Here is a 12,468-nt window from a genome sequence, read left to right as displayed (position 1 = left end):
GAAAAGGGCAGCATTAATTTCAGTGATTTGCAGGGGATGATGCAACACAGAGCAGCTGTCCCAAAGCTCTAGCTCTCTTCCCACCCTTACCTCCCCAAACTTCACCTTTGTGGAGTTCACGCAGAGGGACTTCCATGTTTTCTAAGGAAGGAAATTAAATCACATAGGTTCCTTTGCTGCCCTTTACTTACTAACTGGACATTTGGGGCTGGTATTTGTCCCCCTCTTGCACTCTTCCCACCTAAAAACAAATGAAATGACTGGGTCCAAAGTTTGTAAAAGACTTTGAGATTCTTCTGTATGAAAGTAATAATATATAAATGTGAGTTCATTCTCAGCCTTATCAGTTTTCTTAAATGCCACACATGGTTAATTATTCTCAGGACATAGTAGTGGTTCTATTTGTTTGTTGTTGTTCTGTCTTTGAGGGGAAAATGCTAATTTTTAATAATTTACAAGAAATTAACATGACAAAGTAATTTCATACTGCTATTCTTTATATTTTTATTTTTGTGTTTCCAAATGTAAATGGCTTAACAGGCTTGTAGAGACCAAGATGACCAGAATTCTGCATTCAGTATGAAACTCTTTGATCCCTGTTGGGTACGGACAGCTGGATGTTAGCATTTGCATTGTGCCTAAGAGCCATCATGTAAAAAAGACACACACATAAAGGCTGGTTTTTTTTCATTATGCCTTTGAGCAGCACATCATTAACAAAACTTTGTCCAATTAGTTTATGCTGTGGAGCAAAATTCTACTATACCTTCTAAATTAGCAGAGAGGAAACTCATTTAAACCTTCCGTAAGTTTCAAGCTGGTATCTCTTAGGGTTTCTAACTTACAGGAATGTAATAACTGGCCTATTGTGCTATGCCCTAAAGCAACACAGCAGGGTTGAAACAGTATCTAATTAACCTCCTGCTAAACCTGAAATGTCAGGCAGGAATATCACCAAACCTAAAAGGTTTTTTAATACAGTAGACATGGATGAAACTAGTTGTTCTAGATTTTGAGTCAATTGCCCTGAAAGGTGACAAATCACTAAGGGATAGGTACTTTGCATTTAAAACCTAAGACTTTGCCAAAAGGGAAATCTAAGGTCATCTATAATTTCAACCTATGTTTGTAATGGTTAGACAGAGACTAGTACCTGAAAATTACATTTTGCTTTTTTTTTTTTTGTAAACTTGAATTAGTTTGCAAGTAAATTGGTTTTCTATTGGGAAGCTGTCATCACTGTCCAGAATGTGCACATGATGCTCATTCCAGTTCACGTAAACGTAGAAAGGAAAACATATTCACTTTGTGTAGCAATTCCAATTTGAACATTTTACTTATCTCCTTTATATTCTTGATACACAGCTGTTATACCTGGATATTATGCAGAAATTCATTAACAAATAAATTTCCCATATAGCTTAATAAAACAGAATCACAGGGAAAAAAAGCTTAGAAATTAAGATGCCCTCAGTGGGTCCATATGTTAAGTGAGCCAGTATGAAAAGCACCTCATATTATCTTGCACATATGCATCAGAGGATAGAGAACATAAACTTCAGTATTTTAATTGCTCGTGCTCAATATAATGCTGAAAAGATGATCATGCTTCATTAACGGAAGGGTTCTGGTCAGAGTCCAGTTACTCTATGAACATAGAGAGACGTGTACTCTACACCTGGAATAGTAGTTCCATTTTATGCTATTCGTGAACTATAACATTCTTGTTAGAATGCTTTTGTTGCTGTGTTAGCAGTGCAATGAAGAGAGAGAAAAGTGCACTAGAGGTTCAACTTCGAACATAAAGTTACCTCTCCGGGTAGCATTTTTTGCAGGGTTTGAGATTTTAACACAAGTTTGGCTAAATAACTGCATTCCTTCCATGCACTTTTACAAGCAGCAAACTCCAAATCCCTTCCTCAGAAAGCACAAACCATACCAGAAGCTCTCATGTTTCCCTCAAACTCTGTGCTCTGGGTTCTGGTACAACTCCTTGTTCCCTCCCCTCACTATAGTACCATACCTGTATTTTAATGTTTTTAGCTTAAATAGTAGGATGACCATATTTCTCAAAGAGAAAACAGGACACTGGGCTCCCCTCCCCACCACCATGGCTGACCCAAGCCACTCGCCCAAACCCCGCCCCGTGAGGCTGTCACTGGAATCCTGCCTGTCCCCTGCAGAAGGCTGTGGCTGATTGCTGGAACTCTGTTCACCTCCCCACCAACCCCGCCCAGCGAGCCCTGCCTGCCCCCGGCATGCTGGCACCCTACGTGCCCCTGCCAGAGCCTGCCTCCTCACTTGCATGGGGCTGGCATCATAGCTCATCCCCTCACACCTTCCTCTGCACCTTTTGACAAAAGTGGGCATTTGTCCTGTTTGCTCTTGCCAACTGATTAAGTCAGCAAGAGCGAATGGGACAAATGTCCACTTTTGCCAAAAAAGTTGGGATGACCAGGACAGGGATTAAAAAAGCTACTGTCCCAGCCAAAACGGGATGTATGGTCACCCTACTTACTCCATGACACTTAGGAACATAGGATTGGAAGGGACCTCCTGGGACACCAATTTCAGTCCCCTGTCATTGCAGGCAACCATGTCACATAATTGCATTCATACATTTATCAAACTCCATCTTAACATTAATTAAGTTGTTCCTTTTCCCCCTCCCCCACCAACTAGTCATACTGCCCTGCTGTTCCAAAACCTCACTCCTCTGGTGCTTAGAAACCTTGTAATTTCAAGATTAAATTTATTCATGGCCAGTTTATACTATTTGTTCGTGTGTTAACATTGTCCTTTCACTTAAATAGCTCCTCACCCTCCCTGCCGTTTACACTGTATTTATAGGGGGCAGTCATCTCCCCTCTCAGCCGTCAGTTTGCTAAGCTAAACAAGACAAGCTCTTTTATTTTCCCCATCCTAGTAGCCCTTCTCTGCACCTATTCTAGTATGAATTCATCTTTCTTGAATGAGGTGACCAGTATTGTACATGGTATTCCAGATAATATTTTATCAGTGCTTGTTACAATGGCATTAGTACTTCTCTATCTCTACTGGAAATACCTTGCCTTAGATATGCTAGGATTGTATTTGCCTTTTTCAAGCCACATCACACTGGTGGCTCAGAGTCATCTTTTGATTGACTAATACACCCAGCTCTTTTCCCTCTACTTCATTAACTCCCAGTTAACAGTGCATTCCTAAGCTCTGGGAATTAACCCCTAAAATCTCAATCTCTTGGTTGACTAGGTTTGGTCACCTTCTGGGCATCCATGTGGGTGGGGCTGTAGGAAGTGCACACCCCATCGGTGTTTGTAAGTCCTAAGGTCTAAGGAAACAGTGGGCAGGAGCTTGGACTAGGAGTGGTGTGGTGATGTGGGAGTCTATTTCCAGTTCTGCTTACTGGTCTGCTGTATGACCTTGGTCAATTCACTTTACCTCTTTGTGCCTTTTTTTCCACCTCCCAGCCTTTCTAATCTGCTGTGTAGGTTCTTACACCATTCTTATCTCTGTAGTATCTGAGCACCTCCCAGCAGTGCATTAAATGACATGACTAACATCTGTCCCATTTTGTTTGTTCTCTCATCCTCTTCCCAAGAGGAGAAATATGTATAGCTGAATGTCTTGTTTTGGTAGGGATTTTTTAATTTAAAAAAAAATCCATGTTACTAAGGGTTGGTCTACATTACCATGGTAAATCGCTCTAATTTACGCAACTTCAGTTACATGAATAACGTAACTGAAGTTGACATAGTTAGATCCACTTACTACGGAGCTTACATGGTGGCTACACTGCACTGTGTCAACGGGAGAGCGTCTCCCATTGATTTCCCTTATGCTTCTTGGGGCAGTGGAGTAAACAAATTGATGGGAGAGTGCTCTCCCATTGATTTAGCATGTCTTCACCAGACCCGCTAAATTAACACTCGCTGTATCAATTGCAGCAGAGTCTATCTACTGGTAAGTGTAGACATGCCCTAAGTATCTGTTAGAGAAGGCCAGGTCAAATTAGTATGCCTTGCATTTGGAGTGGAAGATGGTGAGATCTGTCCTGTCTATTCAGACTGTAAACTCCTCAGAGTGGGGATTATCTCTCACCGTGTGTTTGCACAATGCACATAGCAGAATGGGGTCCCCACTTTGTTTTGGGTCTCTAGGGCACTACTGTAATACTGCAACTAATAATATTTCTGATTCAGTCACATACCATATTATGAAGCTGTTGGATTACTTGAAAAGTTCTGCTTAATTTTAGGCTCTATCTAGTAAAATGCATGTGGGTCTCTGGGTTTAGCTCCTTCTAGTCATCTCAGTACCTACAGTAAATAAACTTTTACTATTTTTCTATGCATTAAAAGTTTTCATATCAGAAAATTAGAAAGATTAAAAGACAGCAGTTATTGTATGGTGTGTTACTTTCTATTTATCTGTATTGGCTCCAGATGCAAGATAAGTCCCCATCATTTTTGTAATGAACTTTGATCTTTGTGGTTTGCTATCAGAACAATTCTGATTTAGGACATTTTGTTGTTCTAACTAAAAATTAAAACTACATAGATTAAGCTACAGGCATGTGATATGGTATCACAAGGAAATCCGGATTAGCTTCTCATCTTGATTTCTTGTTCCTGGGAAGAGGCAAGAAGAGAAGTAAAGTTAGGATATTCTTCTGGTTGGCAGAGTTTGGGAGGAGATAGAGTCCTTGACCACTTCTGGTCAAATGAAAGTGCTCATTGACTGATTGCAGAAGGAAGCAACATCTAACATTACTGGAAGAGGGGAAAGGTTTTTGTCACACCATGTGATTTTTGAGGGAGGATTAGCATGACCTGGAAGGAGAAAATGGATGGATTTCAGAGATGTACCAACCAGGGCCGATTATGCCCCAAAGATCTGTATATAAGGGGAATCTTTATTGCACAGATCACATCCATGCTTCATGAAAATGGGAGGAGAAAGAGAGGAAGCAAAGAGAGGCAGCAACCTCCATGGCAGCATCTAGCTTTCCCGCAGATGAGGGCTAAGGGGGAAGAAGTGCTGATGGGGATGTCCCCTTCAGTGTCTTGTAGAATGTGGTAGAGAAAGTAATTCAGTGCCAGGTTGTATTATCTCTCCCCTGTATGTGATGACGATCCCTCATTAAGGATTGTCCTGGAGTAGCTACTGTCTGAGGAAGCCCCAACTCCACATCCAAACACACTGAAACTCAGCAGCTTGGCCCCAATTCCAGTTGTCATTTTTTAGTTCTACACCTCTCAGTTTGGGCTGCACCTGAAAGCAAAAATATCTAAAGCGGAGCCATTTTCTGGTATTTCCACCAATACTTCCAGTTTCTCACCCCTAGTAAACTTAAGGTAATCTATTCAGGTCTTCTCTGACAGGGACCTCTCAGAACCCCAAACCCTTTATGGTTTCTTCATCACTGGTAAAGACATAATCCTTTGTCACTGTTTCTGCTGGGATATGTCATACATCAAGTTGCACCGCTCTGGTTGCCAAAAATGACATGTGGCATGGCAGTCTGATAAAACAAATGGAACAGTAGCAAGGTGCACTTAAGAAACAGCACTTTCAGGGTTAATTTCTATTAATTATGTAAGGGTTTGCACATGTTGCCCCAAAAAGTTTGAAGTATTTTTATGAATCACGTAGAAGCTTTTAGAATTCCTAGATCTGTTTAAAAGTCATGGCAGCAGGCCAGCTGACTATAAGTCCCATATGAAGAAAGAACAAGAGACAGGAACAGAAGAACATTGCAACTTAGAAGATATTTAAAGCCTTGCTAAAACTAGCATTTCCTTGCCAAATTTGATAGGGTATAGCTAATTTTAGCAAGTTTATTTCCCTATAATCTCCCTCACCATCCAGAGTATCACATGCCTTCTAAAGAGAAAGATCTTTTTATTTTCCAGTCTGAGTTCACCCTCAGCCCACACCATAATGATGGAATACAATGTAAAGAGTCATAAAAGTTTACGAATGCCATATTTGTGACTAGCTGAGGTTTCCTTTAGAAAATTCTCATCACAGATTCCACTGTGCATGATTGATCCTAGCTGGAATTAAGGACAATCTGCAAGATATGTTCTAGTCTAGATAGATCCTTATAGTGTGCCCATCACAGTAATATCTGAGCTCCTTCCAATAGGACATTAAATGACATGACTTCTAAAAACTGACACATTTTCTCTCTTATTCTCATCCCGGGGGAGAAGCATATGCTATGGATTGTTTTGTAAATTTGTTTTTTGCATGCACGGGAGTGAGGTGGGATTCATTTTGTGATTTTTTTCCTTTTTAAATATACACATTGCTATGTGTATGTTAGAAGCTGCAAGATTAAAAAAATGCACCTCACATTTGGAGAAGAGATGGTGAGATTTGTGATGGTCCTTAGTTCTTGGGGGATTTTGTTCCAGAATTTTGGGTCAGCCTCTGTCTCCCACATAGATGAGTTTTACCCTTACTGCAGACAGTTCCATTGTGCCAGAGGAGAAAAGATGTTGGCCACAGTGTTCATCCCAAATCCTTAGATATTCCTTTTAGATATCTGGACCATGAAGCACCTTGAACATAAAGTGTAAGACCTTGAACTTGATTTAAAATGTTATGGGGAAACTAATGGAGAGAGCAAAAGACAGGCGTGACAAGCTCACACTAGCCTTTGTTGCTGAGGAGACACGCTGCAGCGTTTCTATACTTGTTGCAATTCTTAAGCACTGAAGCTTTCACACCCAGGTATACTGCATTACTGTAGCCCAGCTGAGAGGTAACAAAAGCATGAATAGCTGAGGCCAAGTCATCGTCTGCCAGGATGGGACAGAGTTTTCTAGCCACCCGGAGATGGTAGAAAGTGTAACTCACGAATGCTGCTAGGTGAGATCTTAGTGTGAGTGAGGAATCCAAAGTAATTATGTAATTATTCTCTGTTGCTTAGCCTGATCAAGTAAATTTAAGAGGCACAAAAACAGTGAAAGAGAGTATTGAAAAAAATCTGCCCACTAAACATGTGGTGTGGGCTAATCAGCAACCTCATCACTTTTCACAATTAATTTTACTATGGTACCCACTGAAAGAACACTGTGCCCATTTTCCTTAGCCTTGTGCCCTTATAGTTCAGAAAAGAAGAAGCAATTTTCACAGTGAGAACACTAGTGCATTTCAAACACATTTGACATTTCTGGGCCCATGTTGGTCACTCCCATCTTGCTGAAAAGTGAACCCACCACTTCTTTGTGACATTGGCAATATAACAACCCAAAAAAGAAATAGTGCTGCAAGTAGATGAAGCCATGTATTCCATGTAGGTGTGTATGAGCCCATCAAACTGGAGCCAGAGAACTTTGACTAGCAGTACCTGTAGGGATGCTGCTTACATCCTATGGCCCACTTCGGCTCAGAGGCCCTCGTATGATTGGCAGTCCCCTTCAGATCTGGCAAGTGAAGCAATACCACAGCTCACACAGCCCATGCCGCAGACCATGGAGTTGAGGCCATTGCTGGACCCAAAGGCCTCCTCGATGCTGGTGCATCCTTTGCCACCATTGTTGTCTTGGTAAGAGATCCCATTGTCAAGTTCAGTGCTGGCTTGGTGCCAATGCCTCTGCCTGTACCAGGTGGGAGTGTCTCACATGCAATACCGCCAGTGCTGATTCCCCATTTCTCTTTGGCACTGATGCTGCCCCCTCAGTGGGTGTCAGATGTGTCTGACTTGTTGTTTACCCCATTGGGGCTGGCTCCCCCATTGTCAGAGAACCTCCAGGGCTCCTCAAGATCCAGGTCAGGGTTGTCATTTCCCTCCTCATCAGATAGGTGCCAGAGATTGCCCTAGTACCAAGATCAGCATCTGTCCCACAGTCAGGATAAGGGTGTGACGGGATCCCCCCGGGATGCAGCCTGGGAGTGTGGGACCGCTGTACTCGCTGAACTCTCTCCAGCCTGGGTTGTCTCTCACAATGCCTTGCTAGTGACCAGCAGGAAGCCCCTCCAGGCACTGTGATCACTCAGCACAAAACCATGTGGAGTCCCACACACCCAGCTAGATTGCATGAATGATCCCAGAGCCACTCATGAATTACACAGAGAAAGGCACCAGAGCCAAATCCCTGCAGCTGTCATCACTGTACCTCAGGAATATACTGAGCAGTGCAAATTTATTAATTGGTTCACCACTTCAACAGTGGAAAGTGGACATGCACCAGCCTTTGCAAAACCTGAGCAGATTTGCCCCACACTTCAGACAAACTTACTGGTAAAGATAAAGAATTAAACAAGTTTATTGACTATAAAAGGTAGATTTTAAGTGATATTAAGTGATAGGCAAAAAGTGAGAGTTAGTTACCAAAAGAAATAAAATACAAGCATGCAGTCTAAACTCTCAACCCTATTAGACTGGGCAACATCTAGATTAAGCAGTTTTTCTCGTCCCACTGGATATTGCAGTCCTTAATGTACAGATTTGTTCCTTAAACCTGGGCCAATCTCCTCTGCTGGAGTCTTGTCTTTTACTCAGAGTCTTAGTTGCTTGCAGCATAGGTGGGAGCTGGAGAAGGGCCCAATATGTGTCCAGTCTTTCTGTTTTATACTCTCAGTCTATGTGCTTGGAAAACACAAGTCCAGGCATGTACGGAGGGCATTGTTGAGTTTCCCGGCAAGGTTGAGCAATTCCTCTGGTGTGGCCTCATGCAGGTGAGTCATTGAATTGTAGCTCCCTTGCTGGACAATGGTTGTTGATGTGTTGTTTGAAACCCAGCCCGGGTGTTGGTTATTTTCCTTGCTGTTGCCTCTAGGGAGCTAATGTCTGTCTGATTCCTCAATTTACAGCATGTTATAGTGACCACCATACAACACAATTCTCATAAGTTCATATGCATTAATGATATACATATATGGATAGAGAAATGACTTTCAGCAGATCATAACCTTTCCCCTGACACCTTACAAGGCATGCTTTATATGTAAGATCACAATTACATAAAAATAAAAATACAGGAATTGATTTTGATAAAGAAATGAAAGTGTGTTTAATATAAACACAGATTCCAAGAGCAAGAAAAAGTCATACTCAAGCTAACAACCCAGCTCTTGAACAAACAAGTATAAAGGCCAACCTCAGAAACCTAACTTCCGATGACTATGTAGATGTTCTTCATATAAACTTGTTGTGTTCTCTCTGAGTGCCTGATTAGGCCTTCGGTTCTCAGCTCTGTTTCATTACTCCACCTTGTACACCTGCATAAGAACTAAGCATATTAACTCCTTGCTGTCTGGAAAAAAGATGGTGTCACTGCACCTGACACACATGATTGACTAGAGTCTATTTTATCTCAGTTGGAGGGAAAAAAGGCAGCAGCACAGAGGTATTGGCAAGCCCAACTAACAAAGGCTCTCCACTTCTTTCAGCATGGGTATGAGCAGAGCTAAAGAAGGAACTTAAAGTAGGGAGTCAGGAGGTGCAAACCATTAGTTTCTTCTGCATTTCATTCACCTTTTTGATTATTGTGTTCCCAAGCAAGAACGAGACACCAACATACTGGAAGCACGTTTGAGGGTAGCCAGACGAGTTGCCTTCCTTGCTGGTCCTGCTACTAGCAGCTCAGTGAGAGTAAATTTGGCAGTGAATTGTTTTCTCACCATCAAGTTTCCATGATAAACTAAAATGAAACAGTACTTCATGAACTGAGAGCTGGCAGGGGATGTGGGCCTCCCAAAAAGAGAGGCTCCTGCAAGCTACTTTCATTGCTCATGTGTCAGGTGAGTCTTGCATTCAATGGTACTTGCATCAAAAGTGAAGCAGAATGCCATTGTTCTTTTCAGCCTCACACTGGATGTATTCTTTCGGTTTTTTTATCATCCAGGATTTTAGATTCATGTCGACAAGTTTATTGTAGCACAATGAGAAATTAAATGTCACTTTTCCAGATTGGGTTATGATTGTCTAGGAGTGCTGAACAATGACTAAGATAAAAGTGACTACAAAATCTATAACTGGCTAAATTCATCACCATTTTGCCCAATGGAAGTACCCTAGATATTAATTTCATTTATTAAGACTAAGTGAATAGAGGTCAAGGACTCAAAGGACATTGGAGCTTATTAAGCACCATACACAGTGCCAAGTTTTGAATAGTAATTTTGATTCTAACCCTTCATTGGAATAAATGGGAAATAGCTTCATGAAAATTGACTGAAAACCTCTGTAGCATTGCCTGCTGTTTAATTACTAAAACATGGGTCTTCAGTGTACTGAAACTCAAACCTTAATCGAGCTCTCTTTGTAAGAAATTTTTAATTATAAAGATGGGATATCTAGGAGGATTTGCTTAAGGGAGCTGTGATTTGAGACTATCTTTGTTTTTTGTAGTGAAAGTTGGAGGTACCTGGGTTGTGAGAAGAAGGTGCCATTCATTCCTGTGCAGAGTCCACGCAAAACTCATTCTGCACACTTATGCTCCATGGTAAGGTCTTAGGGTATGTCTACACTACAAGACTATTTCAAATCAACTTAAGTCAAATTTGTGGAATCGACCTTATGAAGTCGAATTTGTGTATTCACACTAAATACACTAATTCGACTGTGTGAGTCCACAGTAACGGGGCAAACATCGACTTTGGAAGCGGTGCACTGTGGGAAGCTATCCCACAGTTCCCGCACTCCCCGCTGCCCATTGGAATTCTGGGATTTCCCCCCAATGCATGCTGGGGGGGAAAACTGTGTCGAGGGTGGTCCTTGGTAACTGTCAGCATTCAACCGTCACTCCCGCCGGCAGGAAATCAGTTTGCGCACTTTTCCTGTTATAAGTAACAGCGCAGATGCCACAGCACTCCACTGCGATCATGGAGCCTGCTGCGATCATCGCTGCACTTATGGCCATTGTCAACTCCTCGCACCTTATCGTACACCTCTTCAACAGTCAGATGCTGAGAAATCGGGCGAGGAGGCAACGGCAGCGCAGTGAGGACATGAAGTCTCAGACTGGCACAGACCTGTCAGAAAGCACGGGACGCCGCGCTGTGGAGATCATGGTGGCACTGGGTCATGTTCATGCTATGGGACGGCGATTCTCGGCCCGGGAAACAAGCACGGACTGGTGGGACCGCATAGTGCTGCAGGTCTGCGATGAATCACAGTGGCTGCTAAACTTCAGGAGGCGTAAGGGCACTTTCCTTGAACTGTGTGACTTGCTGTCCCCTGCCCTGAAGCGCAAGGACACCAGGATGCGAGCTGCCCTGACAGTGCAGAAACGAGTGGCCATAGCCCTCTGGAAACTTGCCACGCCAGACAGCTACCGGTCAGTAACGAACCACTTTGGTGTGGGCAAATCTACCATGGGGGTTCCTGTGATGCAAGTAGCCAGCGCAATCGTTGAACTCCTGCTCTCGAAGGTAGTGACCCTGGGAAACGTCCAGGTCATCATAGCTGGCTTCGCCACGATGGGATTCCCAAACTGCGGTGGGGCTATAGATGGGACTCACATCCCTATCCTGGGACCGGACCACCAGGCCAGCCAGTACATTAACCGAAAGGGCTACTTTTCAATGGTGCTGCAAGCACTGGTGGACCATAGGGGATGCTTTACCAACATCAACATTGGGTGGCCAGGCAAGGTTCATGACGCGCGTGTGTTCAGGAACTCTGGTCTGTTTAAATGCCTCCAGGCAGGTAGTTTCTTCCCGGACCACAAAATAACTGTTGGGGATGTGCAGATGCCTACAGTGATCCTCGGGGACCCAGCCTACCCGCTAATGCCCTGGCTCATGAAGCCCTATACAGGCGCCTTGGACAGTGAGAAGGAACTCTTCAACTACCGGCTGAGCAAGTGCAGAATGGTGGTGGAGTGTGCTTTCGGACGTCTCAAGGGGAGATGGCGGAGCTTACTGACTCACTCGGATCTCAGCGAAAACAATATCCCCATTGTTATTGCAGCTTGCTGTGTGCTCCACAATCTCTGTGAGAGCAAGGGGGAGACCTTTATGGCAGGATGGGAGGTTGAGGCAAATCGCCTGGCTGCAGATTACGCTCAGCCAGACACCCGTGCCATTAGAAGATCCCAGCGGGAAGCGCTGTGCATCCGGGAGGCTTTGAAAGCTAGGTTCCTCAGAGAGCAGGGTAACCTATGACTGTCCAGTTGCTTTACAGAGAAGCTGAACCTGCCCCTGTTTCTTTACCCATTTACTGTTGACTCTCCTCTGCAGTCTCATACCCCGTTTGCCCCCTTCCAACACACGTGTAAAAATAAAGGTAATGGAGCATTGTTATTTAAAAACCTTTTCTTTAATAATGATTTCGCGTCAAAGGGTTGAAACAGGGACGCGGACTGTGGTGGGTAGGGTGTGCAGTGATGTAGAGACCGCTTCTAGACTCTAGGAATGATAGCCTACTGCTCCTACAGCGGTCTCTGGGGGGAGGACGGTTACAGGTGGGTGTGCAGGAAGGGGTGAGGGGTGTAGGCTTTGGGACGGAGT

General features: G+C 43.4%; 1 long non-coding RNA gene across 3 annotated transcripts in view; it reads left to right on the top strand.

Moving 5' to 3' along the window:
• Nucleotides 1-12,468, top strand: part of LOC120407362 — a 75,246-nt gene that overhangs the window by 52,547 nt on the left and 10,231 nt on the right. For 2 of the 3 annotated variants that reach the window (XR_005599916.1, XR_005599917.1), the window contains one exon: nt 10,367-10,460. The exons of the other annotated variant lie outside the window; for it this stretch is intronic. This is a non-coding gene — a long non-coding RNA (uncharacterized LOC120407362). The remainder of the gene's footprint in view (nt 1-10,366; nt 10,461-12,468) is intronic. 3 annotated transcript variants of the gene reach the window in all.

The sequence above is a fragment of the Mauremys reevesii genome, linkage group 6, assembly GCF_016161935.1.
Source record: "Mauremys reevesii isolate NIE-2019 linkage group 6, ASM1616193v1, whole genome shotgun sequence".
NCBI classification, from domain to species: domain Eukaryota; kingdom Metazoa; phylum Chordata; order Testudines; family Geoemydidae; genus Mauremys; species Mauremys reevesii.
Note: the sequence above shows the minus strand (reverse complement) of the source record. Positions and strands in the feature narration are given on the sequence as shown.